The sequence below is a fragment of the Drosophila miranda genome, chromosome XL (genome assembly GCF_003369915.1).
Source record: "Drosophila miranda strain MSH22 chromosome XL, D.miranda_PacBio2.1, whole genome shotgun sequence".
NCBI lineage: Eukaryota > Metazoa > Arthropoda > Insecta > Diptera > Drosophilidae > Drosophila > Drosophila miranda.
Window position 1 is genome coordinate 13786916 of NC_046673.1, and position 21731 is coordinate 13808646.

General features: G+C 45.9%; 1 protein-coding gene across 2 annotated transcripts in view; it reads left to right on the forward strand.

The window, feature by feature from the left end:
- Positions 1–21731, forward strand: part of LOC108164767 — a 32613-nt gene that overhangs the window by 5117 nt on the left and 5765 nt on the right. For both annotated transcript variants that reach the window (XM_033391735.1, XM_017300679.2), the window contains one exon: positions 17214–17284. The gene's annotated coding sequence lies outside the window, so the exon portion shown is untranslated. The remainder of the gene's footprint in view (positions 1–17213; positions 17285–21731) is intronic.

The window sequence follows — 21731 nt, forward strand, 5'->3', positions numbered from 1 at the left end:
GCCCTCTCTCAACGCCTTTCCGTTTCGTTTCGTTCGTTTCGCTGCAACCTGCAACCTGCAACCGCAACCGGGTATAACCGTAACCGTTTACCAGATAAACTGATCTCCAACGGGAGGAAGGTGACAGAGCAAAGCGACAGAGACCCAAAGAGCAGACTACTATGGACTAGGGGATACCCATTGATCAGTTTCCTTCGGAAGAATGGGTTCGTTTTGAAGTCCTGAAGTCGATTCGGTGAGATTCAGTAAGATTCGATGGGATTCTGAATCTCAGAACGAAACAGGTATAGCAATTTTTACTGTGTTGTATACTAAAATTTCGTTTTTTTTTCTCGCTCACTCACGAGGCATAAGCATATACAAGTATGTACATATGTAGCTGTGATTCATGCAGGACTCTCGTTTAAACTATATTAAATTTCCGACTTTAAAGGGGGAAAAAAAATCAAATCAATTGTAGCATGCATCTCCCAGAATCCAACATACCCATGTGGCCTCTACAGGTAGTACCTGGCATAATGACAGACTAAAAGCTCTTTAGACACCTCTTTCTCTCTCTCCCTCTGATCATGCTTCAGTGCCAGCAAAAATTGTCGCTCAGGCGATCCCAATGGGCGCCAACCAGGGGCCCAATGCATCACTGCACCTGCGGCGGACCTCTCCCGAGCCCGAACCCGAACCCGAACCTCAAGCCAACCGCAAAGCAAACAAAGTTAAGAAATGGCAAATGAATTTGTCTCCTCCGGATTGTGCAATGGCCAGTGCCAGTGTTGGGCAGACGTGCTAAATGGAAGTGCAAATGAATTTGTTGATTGTCCCAACAGCAGCTGCACACCTCCACTGCTGCGAGACAGAAACAAAAGGGCTTTCACAGATGGCTAAAGAAAAATAATGGGGGGAGGGGCGGGCTTGCTAACTAGGTATTCTATTGAAGATAATGCCAGGGCCTTTAAAATACATTGAACACTTCCTATATGTTTAAACCATGAAGCATTAGGCCCAAATCATTAATATGAAAAATTCTCAAACAGCTTCAATCGCTGTAGAGTTTTAGTTCTAATTGGGAATAGATATGTTATAGATAATATATATCTCTTGAATATCATAGTTTTGTTAAAGTTTACAAGATGATTATTCGGATTTTGCATATGTCTGGAATACCCTTCTCATAAGAGTGCTAAACCTCTTTTTGGTAATCGCTTTGAATCTAATTATAAACAAAAACAAGTCCTACCATATAACACCGCGGAGACCTACCTGTATGACATGTAACATCTTCGTATCGTAAGCGGCCTGATAAGTTACCTTCCTAATGGAATCATCACTCTTCATTAGCTTTTGATGACTTCTTTCCGAATCCGTGTGGGATCCATGGCTCTACCCATCTCTCCCTCTCTCTCTCTCTGAGTGTATATCTCGTTCTCTGTCCCTCTGCCGTCTTCTGTCTTCTGTCTGCTGTCTTCCGATGTCTGAGGTGCCCTTTTGCCGGCTATTAATTAGCATATTTCGTCATGAATTAGCAAAGTAAAGTCAAGTTATAATGAGGTGGAAAGCCAGCAGGCCGCGGGGCCGACCAGACCAGACAACTGGCCCCCCGAACGCAGGGGCAGGGATAGATCAATCGATCTCTCTCTCGCTCCTCTCCCTCTCTCGCTGTCTCTCTTCTGCTCTGAAGCTGTAATCATTTTGCACGGTTCTCTGTGTGGAACCGAAGCTCAACTCCAGAGACCCCTTTGCCCGCGGTGGCATAAAATGAAAATTGCAACAACAGCAACGGCAACAGCACAACTGCAAATGTGCAGATGCAATACGACATCGTTCTCGTCCTCGTCCTCGTCCTCATCCTCTGCCACATCCACATCCACATCCCATATCCGACCTCGTCATCGTAATCGTTGCTGCCCAGCGCCGGCTCTCGCATAATCCGCTCAATCCGCTGCTGCCTGAATCGCCATCGCCCCCGCCAGCCATGGCGTATAATTGCAGTGCCGCCACCGCTAACCGCCAACCGCCAACCGCCAACCGCCACCGCCACCGCCACTGCTTGCTGCTGCCCCACTCCTCCCGCTCTTCTCCTGCTTCTCCTCCTCATCCTCCAGTGTGGCACAGTGGTGCCATCTGATCTTCTTCAGGAAATTGTGCTCTTGGAAAATTGGGAAAAATGTGCACAAAAAGGCTTTTGTTATTATGCATTTTCTGGGGTCTCTGGGCTCTATGGATACAGATAGGTATCTAGGTATATATGTAGGTATGTAGGTATCTTAAAGAACTACCTTCAAAATGAAATGAAGACTATTCATCTACTATTCCAATCGGAGCACTTCGAGCTGACTTCCTAATTGATTGAGTATGTTCAAATTAAATTAAGGCCTAAATATAGTAAAAAATCACGTTTGTGCGGCGTGTTTTTTCAAGATCCACAAGTTCCCGAGCCGAACATTACCCTACGTAAATGTACGTATGCGAATAATTACCTTTTTTTCGATGTGCGCCACTGTGCACCACTCCTCACAGCAAGAGTCACCAGATGTTCAAACCATGTAGAGGCCATACCAGACCAGGCCACTCCAGGCCAGGCAGCTCCATCCGACGCGTCGGTCGGTCGATTGGCCGATTTGGCCAGGCTCTTTCTCTGGCTCTGGCTCTGGTCGGAGGGAGGGATGGGGGCTGTGGCCAGATCGGGATCGGTATCGGGTTCGAGCTCTCCGACTTGTAGAGGCATCGGCAGAGGCAGATGAAGACGACAATTCGGAGCTTATGTGTCAGGTGCGCGTCGTGCCGCGAATGAAACAATTTATTGCACTCGCCACTCGCTTTTGCGGTGTTTTTCTTGTTTTGTTGTGTTTTTGCTGCCGCTGCTGGCCTGCCTTTTTCTTCTGTTTTATTTTATTTTTTATTTCTGTTTTTTTTTTTTTTTTTTTGTGGCTGTGGCACTAAATTGAATTTTCCTCCATCAGCGCTGTTGCTGTTGCAACCCGACTCGGGCGAGCATGAAAGAGTCTCGGAGTCGTAGTCGGTTTCGTTTCGTTTCGACCATTTGGCCACTCATTGTCCAACAGAGCCATAACCATAACCATAACGAATGCGCCAAATGGCCCGAATACAGCAGATCGCAGATCGGAAATCGAAGATAGGAGATACTAGATCTTCTATCTACGAATTTTCGTTGCGGTGCCCAATCGAAAGACCCGCAAACAAGTGACAAAATATCAGGCATTTTATTGGCTCTGGCTCGATCGATAGGCACAAGTGTGATCTAAAATCGATAACAAATTGATTACAATTTAATGGCTCAGTCAAGGATCATCAGAACTAAAAGTCTAATCTATTACCAAATAAAAGATGTAATCGCAAAGGAAAATCCCACTGTCTGAGTAATATGTATATGGCATTATTTTCGCTGATTTAATTCAAGGGAAATTATTTAGGAGACCTTATGTCCCCCCTCAACGGCATTCATTCATGCATTCCCCGGCTCAGATTGCGCTTGACAATTGACAAACGAATGAATGCCCCATACATACATAGTACATATATTCCCGGACCTGCATTCTGACATCTCGTCGCGTCAATCAACGCCTCGCAATCGTCAATCGTTGTACCGCCCCATTCCGGGACCCCCCCTTTCCCCCCTCCACCCATCGACAGGGAGTCGCGGTTCAAGGTACACACAAGCGAAAATATATGTACGTACTGCAGAGACAGAGACCCACTCAGAGGCAATCTTTCTGTTGCTGTTTCTTTATTATTATTATGCGCCCGGCGAAATAACAAGCAAAATCAAATTGTTCCATTGTCTGTGGCGGTCTGGCGAGGAGAGGCGGCGGGGGGAGGGGGGATCGGGGATGGATGGGTATAGGATCGGATTGGATTGGATTGGTCTGCTGGTTTTTTTTTTGTGTGCTTTTGGGTTTTGCTTGGGATGTTGCCAATACAGAAACCGAAACTGAAAAACAGCAGCCGAAAACATGCGTACAGCTCGCACTTCATGGATACGTGTGCACAGCTATAGATACAGATACAGATACAAACTACAGCCACAGATACTCGTCCATAATTCATGTACTACAAGCGCGTATTTTTGCTGTTGTTGGTTTTCATAATTCATACAAAAATCAATTCACAGTCAGAGTCATAGTCACGAGGCCGTGAGAGATTGGCTAAAGCCAGCGAGAGGCTCTATCTCTGACAGAGGTTCATCTCTCTCTATGGCCAGCCAGCCAGCCAGTCAGTCAGTCATTCAGTCGACAAGGTCGCTGGCAACCAAAAATAATTACCATGCCTCAATTATTAATACACATTTACTGATACGATGCGATGGCTAAATCAAAGCAGCGGCCAAGACTCTGGCGGCCACTCGACAAAGATGATGATGAATCAGCAGTCCAGCAGTCCAGCAGTCGGCCTCTCGATGGTCCAAAATCGATTAGCACACTGCTCACAGCCATCGGTATCGATGTTAGAGATGTGCGTGAATAGTATGATCCAGATCGGAGGGTGGTATATTGTCTGTCTGTCTCTTGATGGGTCTTGGAAGTATTCACCTATCAGCTAGTTCTTGGCTAATTTTTCTGCATATCTCTTCCATTCCTTTATCATCCCAGATCCGCTGTAGCTTCCAAGTAAATTCGTATTGCACGAACGGGTTTCTTATATCACTATACCATCTCTATGAGCAGAGACTTCTTGTATCCCTATAGATCTGCTTCCAGACAGAGAACTGACATACAAATCTCTCAGTTCTCAGTTCTCTTAAGACAGCATTATGGCAAGATCTAGCTGGCATTCATTGGGATTCGCAATTCTATTACCAGCAAACTGCACCTGACCAGACTTGCGTCTCTCGTATCCGAGTTACGAACAAAACACAGTAGAATCCCCCTTTCCGCCTGCTGTTCTCTCTTAGCAAAACTCCAATCGTCAACTTTCTTTTTGCGGCAATGAAGTGTCGTGAGTGGTGTCACACTGCGGGAAATGTGAATAGAATAGAACAATTTTCCTTCAAACTGGAAGAACTGGAAGTCTTTTTTGAATTTGTACTTTTAACACAAGTGTCTTCTAAATTTAAAAGTGGATTTTTATTATGTCATTGGCTCTGGCTATAATCGAGTAATTGCCATTTACCTCGAGAATTTGCTAGGATGGAGGAAACCCACATATTCCTTATAATTTTCATATATTATATATGTTTTGATATAATATTTTGATAATTTAATCCTTAGAGATGTATAAACAAATTGTTTAATTCTTTCCGTCTTTATTTTTAAAAATTGGTTTCTTTAATGTTTGGATTGCATCATTTTCCTCTACGAAACTGCACTCATTCGTATATATATTATATACATATATGTATATATGTACATACCATATATTTCTGTCATTCTGTGGCAGTTGTCGGTTCTTGCTCCAGTTTCGAGCTTCGTTGTTCTTCGTTCTTTTTGTCGAGATTCGAGTTCGAGTGCGAAAATGAATGATGGGGCTATTCATGTGACGGGCGGTGTGTGCTTTTCTTTTTTTCTTTTTCTACGACTCTCCTGCACTTTGCCTCTCTATCCAGTGGCGGTTTTGTTGTTGTGGCTCTTTGTTTTTGTGAGCTTTTCATCGCCGGGGAAGACTTGAAGTCGGTGGCTTCTTTGGATACACTTGGATCGTTCGTTCGGGCTACACTTGGGCCCGAGCACGGAAAAGATTAAATGTTTTTAATTTTGGCTAATTTGTGACATGCGCGACCCTAATGGCTTCTTTTCACATCGTAAACTCCCCGCTCCCCCGTCCCTGCTCCGGCGTTTAATTGCTCTCTAACCAAAACAAAAATAAAACTCAAAGCAAAGCCCTCTCCCTCTCCCATTTCCATTCCCCCCGCAGGTTGACAATTCTCTGGGAAAATCGCTCTCTATCTCTCTCCCTGGAAAATTAATTATGCATTTAAGGCTTGAGAAATGAATGCTTTTTTTTTGGGAAGCGCTGATGTAGTCGTCAGCCTCCAACCCTTTTAATATGCTTTTATATTCAAATTATCACGCATGCCAAACAGTTTCCATGGGGCACAAACGGGGCTTTTGTTGCAGCCAAAGAAAGCCCCAACCAGACCAGAGCAGAGCGGAGCACTCCCAGACAGAGTCGGAATCGGAATCGGTGACGGAGACGGAGTCAAAGCCAAAGTCAAACACCACTTTGGGGCACAGAGCGCGGAGACGACGCCAAAAGCCCAAGCCCAAGCCCAAGCGAAAGCCCAAAGACCAAGACCAAGACCCGACGACTCGCTTTTAACGAGCCCCACTGATGATGGCCAGAGGCTCTGGCTCTGACTCTGGCTCTGGCTTTGGCTCTGACTCTGTCGGCCCGGCATTCATGTTTATGTTTGGGTCAAAGATTTTCGATTGCCCACCGTCCACTGATGTCCACTGTCTGTCCCACTGTCCCGCTGTCCCGTGTCTCGTGGTTAGGTCCCCCGCTTTTGGAGGCAAGGTCTGCAATTAGTTCGCATTTGGGGACTGCGGTGCACTCGAGGAAATGGGTGAGAGAGCAGCATCGGACCACGATGGAGACGGACAGGGACAGGGACAGGGAGAGGGAGACGACGATCCCAATGGGTAGTTTATGATACGACAGCGATGTGAATATGTTTGACAAACCAATAAAGAAATAATTGGAATATTAAAGCTTCACAGGGAATGGACGAATGGAGAGACGAAGCCAATTTCCGACCTTCCGATAATAAAGAACGGCAATTATACTACTACATAAAGAATATCTACATACTACATATATTTACTTATGTTTGTACATATTTCTAAATATTTGTAGCACTATTATCTCCGATTTTGTTCTATTCTGAACTTATACAACACCCTTTTTGCTTTTTCAAAAGATAGTTATGTCAGAAAAGTTAAGGTAGAAAGAGGAACCGATCGATTGCTGGACAGTGTCCAAGCTGTGTCTACAGAAAGATGTTTGTAGATCCTTGCATCTCCATTTCCGAATCGAAAGCTAAGGATTATTTATGTCACAACTCTTGAACAATTTGGATAATCACGAATAATCATGGCCGGGCGCCAGTCCCTAAGGGAAGCTCGCTCTGATGCCGTGCATGGATTGACTGACTGACTGGGTGAAACTCACTCAAGGTCGTTGTACCCCCAGCCCCCAGCCCCCTGCCACTTGTGCCTCTGCTCTCAAACGGATTGGTTTAATGAGAACACACGGGTGACATCGTTGTCGCATCAGGCGCACAATTACACCAGACAATACTTCGTTTGCCGCAGCATTTATTGATGTGGACAATTTGTAATGGCATGCGATTTCCTGCCAGTTTTCAACCATTCTGCCGGTCCAAGAGGAGAGCGTCGGGTAGGGCCAGCGCCTGTAATTGAGCTCACGCTGGCAGCTGTGAGCTAATGACAAGCCGAGTCCAAGCAAAAGCGGAGAGTGCCTCGGACACCACAGGCACACGCATCAGCTGTGTCGACCAACTTTGGCCCGTGATCCCAAAGCTAACCCAACCCAAGCCAAACCATTTCCATTTCCATTCCCATTCCCAATCGCCGTTGCAGTTCCAGTTCCAGTTCCAGAGTCCCAACCCATCCCGTTGCGGGGCACTTTGCGCCATTATCTGCTGCAATTGCCACACCGCATGGGACGGGGCACCAGACACGCAAGTCGCAGCGCCCCAGCTCCAGCTACAGCTCCTCCTGGCCCAAAGAATCCACCATCGTGCTGATATGTTGATTAGTCAATATTCCCCATTTCCATTTCCCATTCCCTGACGCCAGAGCCCGAAGACAGCATTAACCAAACCAAACCGAATGACAAAGCATTCCAGCTTTCCCCCCCCGTAATCCATTATATTCGTGGGAGTTTCAGGAACCTGGAGTCCTGAGAACCGTTCTAACGGAATTTCATATTTCAATGAATCATTTGTAATATTTACACTACGGTTTTAAAAGAGGTACAACCACACGATGGGCTCCGATAGCCAGTATATGGTATATTCTTTTCATTTGTAAGTGTTTTATATTCAGATTAAATCAAAGTGAATTCTATTTAATTTCCCTCTAAAGCTGAATATTTACTGTAGGTCTGAATGTGTGTTCTTTTCTCTTTACTACCATAAAGCTATAGCTGAGGCACTCTCAATATTTGGTTGTTCATTAAGGGTTCTCCTCCGAACGGTTGCCCTTGCATGATACTAATTTTCGTGATAATTGAAGTTCCCAATTGATGGGCAGATTATCCATATCCAGCTGTCAGTAGGCAGCCCTTGATGACAATTTCTGGAGCCCTCTGCAGCAGGCAGGATCCCCTACAGAAAACCGAGAAGGAGCAGGAGCAGGAGCAGGGGCAGGGGCAGCGGCGACTGAGTATTCATTCCGTATTAGATTCAATGAGCATCAGTCATCAAGTTAAACAACTGCTGGCGTATGCTGGAGTATGGAGTAACCAACCAACAGCCAGTAAGCAGTAACCAGTAAGCAGTAACCAGTTACTGCTGTAAAAGCAGCACTGCTTGAAGCGGCAAGAGGCAAGACAAGGCTTTTTGCTTTTGCTGTTGCTTTTGCTTTTGCTTTGGGATTTTGCACGTTTTCGCACTGCCCTTTGGTTAATATTTACACCTCGCAGAGACGAATCCATCAAAATATGGCAACTCGTTATATGGCCAAAAGGATTGCGCGATGGGAGTGTTGGGAACTGTTGAAGGCATCAGCAGCAGCAAAGGGGGTGGAACCCCAAGGTTCAGCAGAGATCGTTGCGGGTTGAGTTCGGTTCGGGCTCTTTGTACAGGGAGGGGCTCCAGAGGGAGGCGGACACTTGTCATGTCGCACGACTAGGCCCTGGGTATGGGCAAAGCTCGGTTCAGCCTCAGCTCTGGAGAGCACAGCACACAGTACACAGCTCCATGCACACACATCAAGACCAAGTTCAGTTTCTGTTTGAATTTATTTAATGGCATGACAAGGTCAAGACGCCACTACCATTTCCATGGACTACGCAGCCGCAGCAGCAGCAGCAGCAGCGGCAGCGTCAGGCATCATCAGACTTGAGCCACGACCACGACAAGAGGCAGCTTCAGCATCAGCTTTGTCTCTGACTGGCTGGCCGGCTACCTGCCCCGCGACTGTGGCCACGAACGATGGACGCGCAAGTTGGGCCGGGCCATAAGTCACAAAGCAATTACAGTGAATTGCTTTCTACAGGCCCGAGTCCGAGTCCAAGTCTGAGTCCGAGTCCAGGGCAAGCCAAAATAAATGGTGGAGTAGGAGCAGGAGCAGGAGCCGATGGAGCAGCAGCAGCAGCAATAGAGCAGAGCCCAGCGGCATGGACACAGCACCACAGCGGATGCAGCTGCATGGGCGACCCAGGGGCGTCGTCGTCGATCCGCACTGTGACCGATCATTGGGCAGAAGAGCGTGAAAATACTACAAGCACAAAAATTCGAAAAACAAGTACTAATACGGAAGAGCCAGAACTAACTAGTATTTAAATACTATTAATTAGATATATTTAATTTAGTTTGATTGGAAAATTCGTATCAAATTCTCATTTGTTTGGGTATACTCATACTTATATATTTTGGAAAGCTTTGGGGATATATTAGTTTGTGTAGTTTTTCCATTTCTCCATCGGAAATTGCTCCAAAACTGCCATAAGACTAATTCCAAAACAGATGAAATTTTAGTCCCCCAACCAAAGATTGAATCCAGATCAATCAATTTCCGATGCGCGGCAGATGGGTAGAGCCGGAGTCCTGACCGTCGACCCCCGCACGGCGACGCTCGTGCATCCGACCCAACCAGTGCCCCAGCCAGCCAGCCAGTCGGTCCCGGCGTCCGTCTGTCCGATGTTGGAGGTGGCAAGCGAAAAGGTATTTTCGTGAACCCCGAGTTTCATAACACTATAAAGATGAAATTGAAACCGATTACCGCACTCTTGAAAAAAGAAGAAGAAAAAAACAGAAAAAAGAAGGAACGAAAAAAGAAAAAAAAAAAAACGATCAAGTACCACGAATGCTCGCGGACACATTTTACTCATGTAATTTTATTGCGGCTGCGAATGATTGGCAATTCTGGCTAAAAGACAAAACGCAGGGGAAGGCAGGCAATGGCTGCTGTGCCTGTGCCTCCTGTGCCTCTGCCTTTGCCTGTGCCTGGCTGTTGGACGGTCCCCGATGGATGGATGGATGGATGGATGGTATGGACGGGAAAACCAGTTACCGCCGATGCACAATGGCGATGCCATGGGAATGTGCGAATGGGAATGGGGGGGAGGATGTCCAATGTCCAGCACCAGCTCCAGGTCGATGGTTGAATCTCCTCTAAAAGAAAAAAAAAAAAAAAAAAAAAAATTTTGTACGAGTGTGGTATGAAAGACAATGGCAAACGAAAATCGGCAAAGCCAAAGCCAAAGCCGAGGCCGAAGCCAAACAGTTAGGCGAGACACCTGCCATAGAAAGAGACTCTTTTTTTGGCTTTGGCTTTTTCTTTGTCTTTTTTTTCGGGGTTTGAGCCAAGTCAAGCCAATCCAATCACTCAACGGCACACACACAGAGACAGGCACAGATATTGGCGTGGAGAACGGGCTCTCAAGGAGCAGCTAAAAAGTATGGCAATCTCGAGCCATCATAAAATGTGCGAAGGAAAGCCCCGCAGTCCGCCGCCATTTGCCGCATCCACCATCCGCGCCACGTCCGTGTCCGTGTCCATGTCCATGTCCGTGGTGCCCGTCCACGTACAGTGTCGTAGATCAGCCAGGGAGACTGAGAGAGAGAGAGAGAGTGAGGACCAAAAGCCACTTATCTCGTCTCAGGCTCAATAAGCAAACGTGCCAGCGGGAAAGGGAATGGGAGTGGGAACGGGCACAGGAATGGCAATGGGAACGGATGGGCACCGGCATCTTGCTCTCATCTCACCTGGCAGCAACAGCAGCCCATGAACCATGAGAGAATAAAAAGCAAAATAAATGTAATGCCGCATAAAAATAAATAAATAAAACCTTTCAGACGCAGCCGAAAATCATTTAGAGTAGATGAGTGTGCAACACACTCCCCACGAACACGGCCACGATCCTTTTTTAAATAGTCTTCCCAAAGTGTTACTTCTAGCCCAGGGTTCTTTCCGGTCAAAAAAGGGAAACGTAACTGGAAGCTTAACCGGAATTACTTCTTTCTTTCGGAATAGAAGGATCTGCAGTTGAAGAAGAGAAAAAAGTAATAAGATAAGATGAATAGCTAGAGATTTTATTAAAGGATCATAGAGGGATCTATAGATTATGCATATAGGAAGGTTCAGAAGTCACAAGATGAGTGAAACTAAGGAATGATCTTAAATTAATCACTTAACCAACGTACTATGTACATCATTGGGAGTTTTCAAACGAAATCATTTGAGGAAGTAACTTGTATTCAGAGGATTCACAAATATGGATAGCCTATGTAGTAAACGAATTATAAAGAAGTTTACTAGATGATAGCCAACAGAATGGGTTTGGAATTGGAGTTTATTTATAATCAGAGTTCAATCTTGAGCATTAGAACTGACAAAATCGATTATGGAGACTGTGTCGCTTTTGTATGATTTTAAACTCCCATGATCATTCCCCCATCTCCTATCCAGATCCAGATCTCCATCCCAGTCAGGCGCAGATCTGGACAACCCGTGAGTCGCTGCCGATTCGAATCGGTATCTATTTGGTGTTGTTTCTGGTGTCGGGGGCTGTGAGTGAGTCGGGGGCCCAGACGACAAAGTCGATCAGGCTGCCGCTGAATGGACGAGGATCGGACTTGGACTGAGAGCTGAGGAAGGGGGCTCTGGGGCAGGTGGGTCTTCGCACCGTATGTGGTCCACTCCCTGGCTCCCTGGCTGCCTGGCCCCCTACCCGATGCCTCGGTCACCACTCCGAGGGGGATCTGGAGCCCGGGAATATCTGAAGTGTGTATGTAGCCAGAGACTCGAGGAGTCCCAGAGATATTCCCATTGAGTCGCGTACTCGTTTTTCGATTTGCACCCAGCACCCAACGCACTGAAATCGAATCGAAATAGGCCATGGCTCTGTGTCCGTCTGGGTCTGGCCCTGCGGTTCTCGGGACGCGGCTCAAAGCCTCTGTCCCCTGTTCCTGTTCCTCTCTGTCCGCTGGTCCAGTTCTTCTTGTTGGCGGCGGCGGCATCGCTTTTAGCCATAAGATCACACACTCGCGAATGCGAAGTTGTTGGCGGTTGGTGTTGGCGGTGGCGGTGGCGGTGGCGGTGGCGGTGTTCGTGTTCAAGAGGCGAGGAGAGGAGCTGAGAAGGGAGGAGAGCAGGAGGGCACGGTGATACATTTACGAGCGAATGTTACCCAATCTGACGATTACAGACACCCATAGCCCTGGCCCTGTGCAATTTGTTGCCATCTTATTTTCCCATCCTATCGACGGGCACTGCAGGACTCTTCGTTTTGATACTGCCGCCATTTGGCGGAATGCCCATTGCGATGGCCATTGCCGATAAAAAAGTGCGCTCTCCTCTCCCGCAAGATCATTTGCATCCAGCCAGCCAGCCAGCCACCCAGCCAGCCAGCCAGCCAGCCGGCTGCTGAAGCCAATAACTAATCACTCATCGCCCGGATACTTCCGCTTCCATCTTTCATCAGCCAGCCCAAGATCCATATCCTGGTGTGCAAATCAATAAACTTTTCTCTGTTCCACCACCAGAACAAAAGCCTAGGAGTACGAGGATGAACGTAGGAGAACTCTTATTTAAAAAAAGATCTTAAAGATCTTTAGCTAAAAGTTTCTTTGACAGATAAAGATACAAAGATGGAGGCTTTTTCCACCTGCTTCTAACCCAAAAACCGAACTTATATTTCGAATTTTGTGTGTAATAACCGATATCAGATGAAAGCGAACGAAACGGCAACGAAATACGAGAAATAACTTCAACATAAACATAATAAAGGACATGGCCCCTCGAGTATGAAATTCGCATAATTTAAGAGACCCAATACCGATCCCCAGACCAAGATCTTCAGTGGCATGACAGAGCCAGAGAGCCAGAGCCCAGATAATCATTTAATGCCGTCCGAACAGGGAACGCCCCTGGATAAAAAACTGGTACCGCGACGAGAGCTAATAACATAACCCTCCCAGCCAAAACCACACGAGTACGAGTGCGACTACGAGTACGAATACGAATACGAATACGAATAAGAGTATATATCCAACTCTTGGACTCCGACGTCCTACCACTCGAAATGCTCTTTTCTGTTTTTTTCTTTTTTGGTCTCCCCCCATTTGTTTGCCTTATTCGCTGGCTTTTCGGGATTGACAGGCTCTCGAGAGAGCCTTTCGCAAGTGTTTTCGGGCGACACAATGCACCTTCCAAACACACACAGACACACGCTCCGCTCCGGTTCCTTTTTGGGCCGAGAACCGGGGTTTGGATTGGTTTGGTTTGGTTTAAGGTTTTGGTTTCGGAGGAGGCGACCAACTATTTTTCCCCGTTAACATGTTCACTTCTCAAGTGCTTCCTTTGTGACTGACTGACTGACTGACTGGCTGGATGGCTTGACTGGGCTGACTGAGCGCCTGTCTACCTTGTATGAGGAGGCCCTGGACGGTCGCTGGCTCGGCCGGCATATAAACACTGACACTGCCATGACGGGTGCCTTTCAAACGAAACGCAAACGCGAACCGCCGAATGCCAAGTCCCCATTCGCAGTCGCAGTTCCAGGTCCCCAAACCCAAACCCAAACCCGAACCCAGACCCAGACCAAGTCGCAGTCCCAGTCCCAATCGGAGTCCCTGTCCCAGTGTCAGTTGCAGTGTCAGCTCCGGAGAGAGTCACAGCCGAAGAGTCAGAGCGCGTGAGCAAAGATTATACAGTAGATGCTCCCAAGAATGGACTAATTGGGGCTAAGAATGATTACTCCATTGACTAATAAGAGTTAACCTCTGAAAATCCTATAACAATATTTTTATTGCAATTAAAAACTAAAAAAAAATTCAAAACATTTGAAATTATAAAGTTGTAAAAAATATAGAAAATATGGTCTCAAAATTAGAAGATTTCAAAAAAGTTCCACATGGTAGATACTAAGTTTTTTCTTTTTAAATAAATTTGCTTTGGTTGGTTCTTGGTAAATGGTTGGGCTATGGCTCCATAAATGTATAAATATTAATGGAAAGAGCCTAATATTTTCAGAATTCAAAGATACAGAAGATACATAGACAAAAGATAGATTGCAGATACAGATTGGATAGTAATATTGAATAAAATTGTAATTCCCTAATTTTGTTTTGAAATGTCAGAGATGCTCCTCTGAATTGCCGTCTTGGAAGATTGTTCACCTCTATGCAGGGTCCACTGTAACGTCAAACACAACTTGAGAATGTTGTTCCCTCGCCAGTTGACGACGCCAAACGTCGTCGTTGTTGTTAACCCTTGTGTGCCGTGCCGTGTGCCGTGCGCGCAAGGATTATGATTTATGCGGAATTGTCACGCCGCTGACAAAGTCAAGTCGTGTGTGGCTGTGGCTGTTGCTGTTGCTGTTGCTGTGGCTGTGGTGCCTCTTCAGTTCGAGTTCCCGTACCCGTTCCCCCCAATGGATCAACTGCTAATGGCTTGCCGGGGGATCACTTGAGCGGCGACAGAGACAACAAGAGACAGACAGGCGAGAGAGACAGCCGGAGAGGAGACAATGACAACGAAAGAGATAGAGACAGAGACAGAGGCAGAGGCAGAGAGAAACGAACGACCAATGGACGGGACGGGAGACGGCTCACCAAAGGGTTAATGCCGAATTTCAAAAGACTTTAATGAAAAGTTTAGTCGATTTGACGTCGCACTCGAAAAATCGCTCTTGCCTCAGTTCCAGTCAAAGTCACACACAGTCACCTCCCCCTCCCCCATCCCCCATCCACCCGGATAACCCCTTTACTACCATTGAAAACTGAACGGGGAACGACAGCAAAAAAAAAAAAGTCAACCTGGTTCGAAGTCAAAGTCGAAGTCGAAGTCGACATCGCATCGCGTCCGTGGCACGACAACACGACATCATTTTGTACGTCACTCAAAAACGTTCGTAGGCTGTCAGGGAGACAGTTCAAAAATGAAATATATACATACATATGTACGTATATATAAATTATAAAAAATTCTAAAACGCAAAAGAGAGGGAAAGACAGAGAGGCAGACAGACAGTCAGTCAGTCAGTCATTGATTGAACATACACCTCGGACTTGTAAGCGACGCCACCTGGGATCCAAAGGAGAGGGTGCCGGGTGGGTGCTCTGAAGTGCCGTTGCCATTCCGTAACGATGACACGGACACATGGGAAACGGAAGCCCGGGAGCCCGGGCCACGGATACGGATACGACGAACCTAGGGTACGCTATGGCCCCCCAAGTGTCATTGTCGTCGTCGTCGTACATTTTGATTTTATTATTGATTCAATTACAACGTCAAGGGGAAAATGCTACTCGTACTTTTACAGAAGGACAGTCCCAGGCGCCGGAAAGGGTCAGGGATCAGGGCAGAGAAATAGTTTATTCTCAACCCCAACCGGATACATATGTACAGTGCCTATAAAATATTCAGTTGCAAAGTGCAGTTAGACCGAAGGACGATTTCCTTAATGAATCAATAAACCATCGATCCAAATGCCATGCGGCGACATTCACGGCCTTCCAGCAGAATAATCAAGCCCGGGGATCTGTTATAGATTTGATAGATGTTGATTTGTTGACATGTGCCCCATGCCACACAAAGAGTCGTAAATAATGCACACACAGCCAGCCGATAATTCCGCTAATGAATTGCGCCAATGTTTGCGTAGTTAAAACTGTTAACTGTCGAAGTCTCCTAAGCCCAGAGCCCAAAGCCCCCCATCAAAACCAACAAAGTAAGCGAAACACAAAACACAAAACAGGGCCTATCGAGCACTGGTATGCCCTACAGCAGCAGCAAAGACTTCGGAGAGAGGGAGCTGTCTACTTTTCCCCACCAAAAGGGACAGAATAGAATACTATACATATGTTTTGTAATTAATTTAATAAGTTACCAGGAAAAGGGGTATTAGAATGGAACCCATCACCACAGATCATTGAACCCTAGACAGGCCTTGCACTGGTTATGGGATGTTCCCTCTCTCTCTACTAATCCTTCCCTGTAGCGTAGGGGTGCAGAGTGTAGGGTACAGCCAACTTGCTTCTGATTCTCAATGTGTTTGACCAAAAAAATACCTAAATGGTACTGCTAATAAGCCGTTTAAATTTGGTTTATACTCTTTTGTTGCTGTGTGCTGTGTGCTGACTGGTGTGTGCTAATGACAATATTATTTGATTAGCTCGTTTAATTGGTTTTCTTTTTACACTTTTGTGTCATACGCGCTGTCAACGTTTGGCTTCACATGTCCGTCAAAGCGCGCTTCGAGACGGCCTACAAGGTCCATGGGCTCGGAGACGATGGATGGGGCGGAAGATGGAACATAAGTAACTATGACTTATGACTATTCTCTGTTGATATGTATTCATCTATTTATGTATGTTTTTACATATTTTTTCTTCTATCCTTTTGAGGCACTTTTATTTGAATCTTTTGCATAAAGATTACACTGATTTTGAATACTAAACATTTACTTGTTTTTTATTATACAGTTCATAGTTTCATGATCTCTGTATTCTATATTGATTATTCTCAATATTCTCTGTTAAAATTTTGGCTCTTAACTATCTTATTATCGATATTTTCACCATGTTTTTATAAATTATATATTTATGCCTAATTTCATATAGATATTCCTGTATTTCGCCATTCAAAAAGCGCATCTCTTAGTCGCCTAGAACCCCCTCTGCCTTCTGTTGGATACCTTTTTTCGGGTGTGTGCCCAGGCACTTGGCACATTTGTCGTATCGTTTTAGAGACGACTCGGATTAAATATTATGATCGTTTATTATATTTTGTCATTTGATTTAAATTAACACCATTTCGTTGGGGCACCCAAGGGGTATGCGATTTGCGGCAGTACCAAAAACCAAAACCAAAACCAAATCGATATTTAACCGCTACCGTGCGTGTCTATGGCCCTCGATGCGATATGATATTTCTTGCATGGATGTGTGAAATATTTCAATGTGGTTTATACTTTTGTGTCTGTGAGTGTTTGCGTCCAAGCACTTGACATTTCTTGGATACCTGAACACATCGACTAACCATCTACTCTACTCTGCTCTCCATTTTCAGATCCCAGCACTGTCCAGCAGTTGGGAAGTAAAAGTCGGATCACGGTTACGGCTGCGGTTCTCTCTTGACATGTAAGTAGTGTCTGCCACAAAATAAAATTTAGCTTGACTTCCTCATTCTCCTCTCCGGTCGGTCGGTCGGTCGGTCGGTGGGTCGGTCACTCATAAGCCATTTTGACAATGTCCCAAACAAACTAATTTTTATATCTCTATAGAGCCCGAGAGCCGAGATGGCCCCAGATTCGCTTCAGATACGGCACAACACAATAGAGTCACAAAGCTATTAAAAACTGATATAAATCTCATTAAATGCGATGCTTGTAGCAGATGAACAAAGCCGCCGCCTTGGCCGCCTCGGCCTCTTGCCAGTTGCCTGTTGCCTGTTGCCTTGCCTTCAATCAATCGTTTGTTTCGCTCCCGGCAACAAACAAGAATGGCTCTTGTGCTGTGCTCTCGCCCTGGTCTCGTCTCCGCTCCGCTCCGGAATGGATCGGAATGGAGACTGAAGATCGCTTTAGTTCGGTCTCGGTCTCCTCTCCACTCCAAAATGCCATGGCCAGGCCCAGAGATCAGAGCCTGAGTGCTCCTCGCTCTCCGCCAGATTAGAGCTTACCCCAAAGTCGGACTCAGAGTTCGGTCATCACTTTGGTGACGCCCCGAAAAAAAGCTACAAAAAAAGAACTACACAAAAGCACTGTAACAAATAAATTGTAAAGAGTGCAGTAGTTTCCCGTTGAACTATTATGGCAAATCCTTACCATCCAAAGGGGAACTGGGGCTTAGAAGATCATCTTGAATGGGGATTGTTTTCATATAATAGCTATCATATTTACTCTTATTCTTCTAAATCGTAGATGCATTCCATTCTTGCTTTCATTACCATCCCATCCCCATCTCCATTGCAGAGTTGTGCGCTGTATCGGACAACTCATTAAGAGAACTTGATTTCGTGAAAGTGTGCCCCAGTGTGGTATTCGGAGATTCAGTCCAGATATCCCATAGATATCCCAGTAGCCCCAACATCACACTTTCCTCCTAAACAGCGCACCTCCCTGGCAGCAGCGGCAGATCATATTGATGCGGCGGTGCGGCTGTCCGCGTCGTGTGCGCTTGAGGGCCTAACCCAACCATTCCACTTATTACACAGTCTAAGTCCCGGATTACGGGTAGCCAGCCGCTCAGACAGGGCAGCACCAGCACCAGCAGCAGCTTACAGAACGGAGGAGCTCCTGCTGTGCAGTCAGACCCAAAACATCACATCTGATCGGCTGAGACACTCGGCTGGGTAGCGCCACTGTACCCCCAGAGCACCCAGAGAACCCAGATCCAGGCTCCAGAGACCCCAAAATCATGTTCGTGTTCGTGTTCGTGCCGTGTCCTTTCCATTGAGCCTCGTCTGTTGGCGCTCTCTTGGCTGTGCCGTGCCGTGCCGTGGTGTGGTGCAACCAGCGGCTTCCGTCAACGATCCCATAAGATCCCATTTGCATATCGAACAACAACACAAAAAAAAAAGAAGAAAAAAAAAGGAAAAAAGATGTGAGTTTTTTGTTGAAATCACTTTGTTAAGCTTTGTTGTTCGGCAGCAGTCGGGGGCGATCAGAGGCGTTCATAATCAGAACTGAAGTGATGCCGTGGTCACGGCGCTGTCGACTCTCCGCTCGGATCGGATCGGATCGGGTCGGGGACATTGGGCATTGGGCATTAACATCGAGCCGGGCTTTGACGGCGATCACTGCCCAACATATCTCATATGCAGCAAGCCGTGTTGACACTTTTTATGTGTTTCATAAATTAAGTTTTACAAAATAGAGCCGGACTGGGTCTGGGACTGGGGATGGGGATGGGGATGGGGCCCTCCGTCGAGTCGGGCTTGTGTGTTGGAGATCTGTGGGACACTCACTTCGCATTGGATTGGTATCGTATCCGAACGGAACGGATCGCCTCGACTCTTGCCGCGTTTAATGGTTGACATTTGAAATTTTCTGTTGGTCGACTTTAACACGCATTTATGGCTTCTGCTTTATGGCCTTCGGAATGCGTTAAAAAAATGTTCCTTATGACTGCTCGGCTGCTGCTGATTCCATGCGATAAAGCCCAATAATAAAGATGATTGGTGTCTGGAATGCCATTTTTATCTTTTCTTTCTTTTTTTTTTCTTCTTTAGGATACACACATACATACACTCGTACACGTCTCACAGCTTAGCGGCAATTTTGTTGTGAGACGAAAATGAGTTTCATGTGAAATTCAAAATTGAAAGGAGGTCCAGACTGCCGCCTGTGCCCCATCAAGAGTTTGATGGATATGGCAGGATGGATACGGCTCGAAAATTGGCCATCAGAATCAATAAAGAGGATAGTAGGGATTTCCATAACCAGAGAGCTAAGATATAGTGATCTCAAACGTTAGTTAATGGGTTTTCAGATACTGATTTTTTGTTTGGAAAACTATAAACCATAAAGAAGGGAATAGAATACTATTTTGCTGCCTATGTATCCGCCAGATACTTTATCGGTGGGTTGTTCAGTATTTAATGCACGTGTAATCGTTGCAATTTGAGGTCTCAAAAACATCATAAATCATGATCGAAAGATTGGCCAAAGTCCCATATGATACTTAACAAATGAATCCTGAATTCGATTTGGTTGAATTCCTTCTTTATTCTTCATTGGCATTTAATGAATATCTTAAATGAAACCTTTAGCAATCCAAAGCCAGCTGTCGTGTGGCAGCTTTCCGGGGAACAGCTAGGGTTACAATGTCCGCCTGAACTGTCCGTAAATATAGTACACAAATTACAGGCCTGACAAACAACGGGGGGGCATTAAATAACTGTCACTTTGATGCAATAACAGATCAGATTGATACAATTGTCGTCTGGCTGTATACCCGGCCATATACTTACAACCTACGGTGGCACATACACACGAGATCGGTGATCGGGGATCGGAGATCGGCTTGGACAGAACTGGTTTGGTTAGAACTCGAATTCGGAGCGAGCCAAAACAGAAAAGAGCAAAAATAAACAGAAATACTCGAAAGAGTGTGGTGGAAAGGGGGAGAGCAAAAGCAATTAAAAGCGGCCGAGACTGTCGCCCCTGTTCATCTCTGGGTGCCAGATTCTGTAGAGAACTGAAACGTAATCGAAATAAATGTCATTACAACAGCGGCAGGCAGCACAGCAAAAACTACAACAGACCACAGACACCACACCACTCCACTCCACACCGAACAGGTGGCAATTAAAATACAATTTGTATACCACTTAAATGACTCTGGCCAAGATGACATGTGTCATGCAAAGGCACAGTCCAAAGACAGTCGGCCAGCCGGCCAGCCGGCCAGCCAGCCAGCCAGCAATATAATAATAGAGTCAGATCAGAGAAAACTCTCATATCGGGCACGGGTAAAACTACTCGTAGAAAACTGTCAGCTTAACAATGGCAAAAAGCATGGAAAAGTATGGTCTGTTTTTTATTGTTTTAATCGGGATTCATTGATTGGATCCATACACTTTATCCACCATCAAATAAACAGGAATATTTCCGTATCGCTTGGAAAAATCTCCATTGCAGCGATAGACCTTTAGGAAAAGGTAGCTTTATTGCATTTGTTGCAACATTTTTTGTAGCTAGCTTAGCCATAAAAGAATTCATTATAATAATGATTGTTTCCAACCCCAACATCATAGAAAGATCTTAAACATATTCTTTAATATCTTTCAAAAGAAGGGAATATTCTTGAATCAGCCTTAGAATCTATAAAAGATGATCAATATTCCTAAGAGCTATAATAGTACCAGTAGTTTACATATATATGGGCACTTTGTATTCATTATCTCACAATTTATTAGCATCTTTTGTTAAAAAATTCGTCCCCAAGACGCAGTCGTCAACTAGCGGTTCGTCAAGAGATCTTGCGCAGTGATCGCGATCGCGATTGCGATCTCGATTTTGATCGCGTTTGAAGATCACGATCAGAGCCAGTTTTGGCCAATGGCTGGGGTCGGGAGATCTCGACTCTTGTGGCGGTGCCCAAGAATGTGACATGGCATCTTGAAGTGGCCCCAGTCATGGACAGCACGAAGAGACGCTCTTCTGCTCGCACTCGCACATTGTCATGTCACGGCGGGCTCTCCACTCCACTGCCGGACTCTCCAACACTGGCCCAGTGTCCATCCCATCCATCCACTCGGCGCACACTATACAGTGCGATCACTGTGACTGTATGTGTTTGTAGGTATTGCCTGTGTGCACCTAAGTGTCTGTCCTCGCGTTCGCCGGCTCTCCAGAGCCCCGTGAAGTGTCCACTCAGAATTTGTCACATCATTATTCTTATTTTTCTTTTCAATAATCATATGTACACACGAGAGCACACACACCGCCCGATGGCCCGATGGCCCGATCGCCAGTGATGTGCTGATGTGTGCCTGGGAGGTCTCCGGCTCCGGCCACTTCGTTAGGCTTCGTTTTCGGTGGAAAACTCCTTGAGCACTCTTTGTGCTTATACTCGTAGTGGG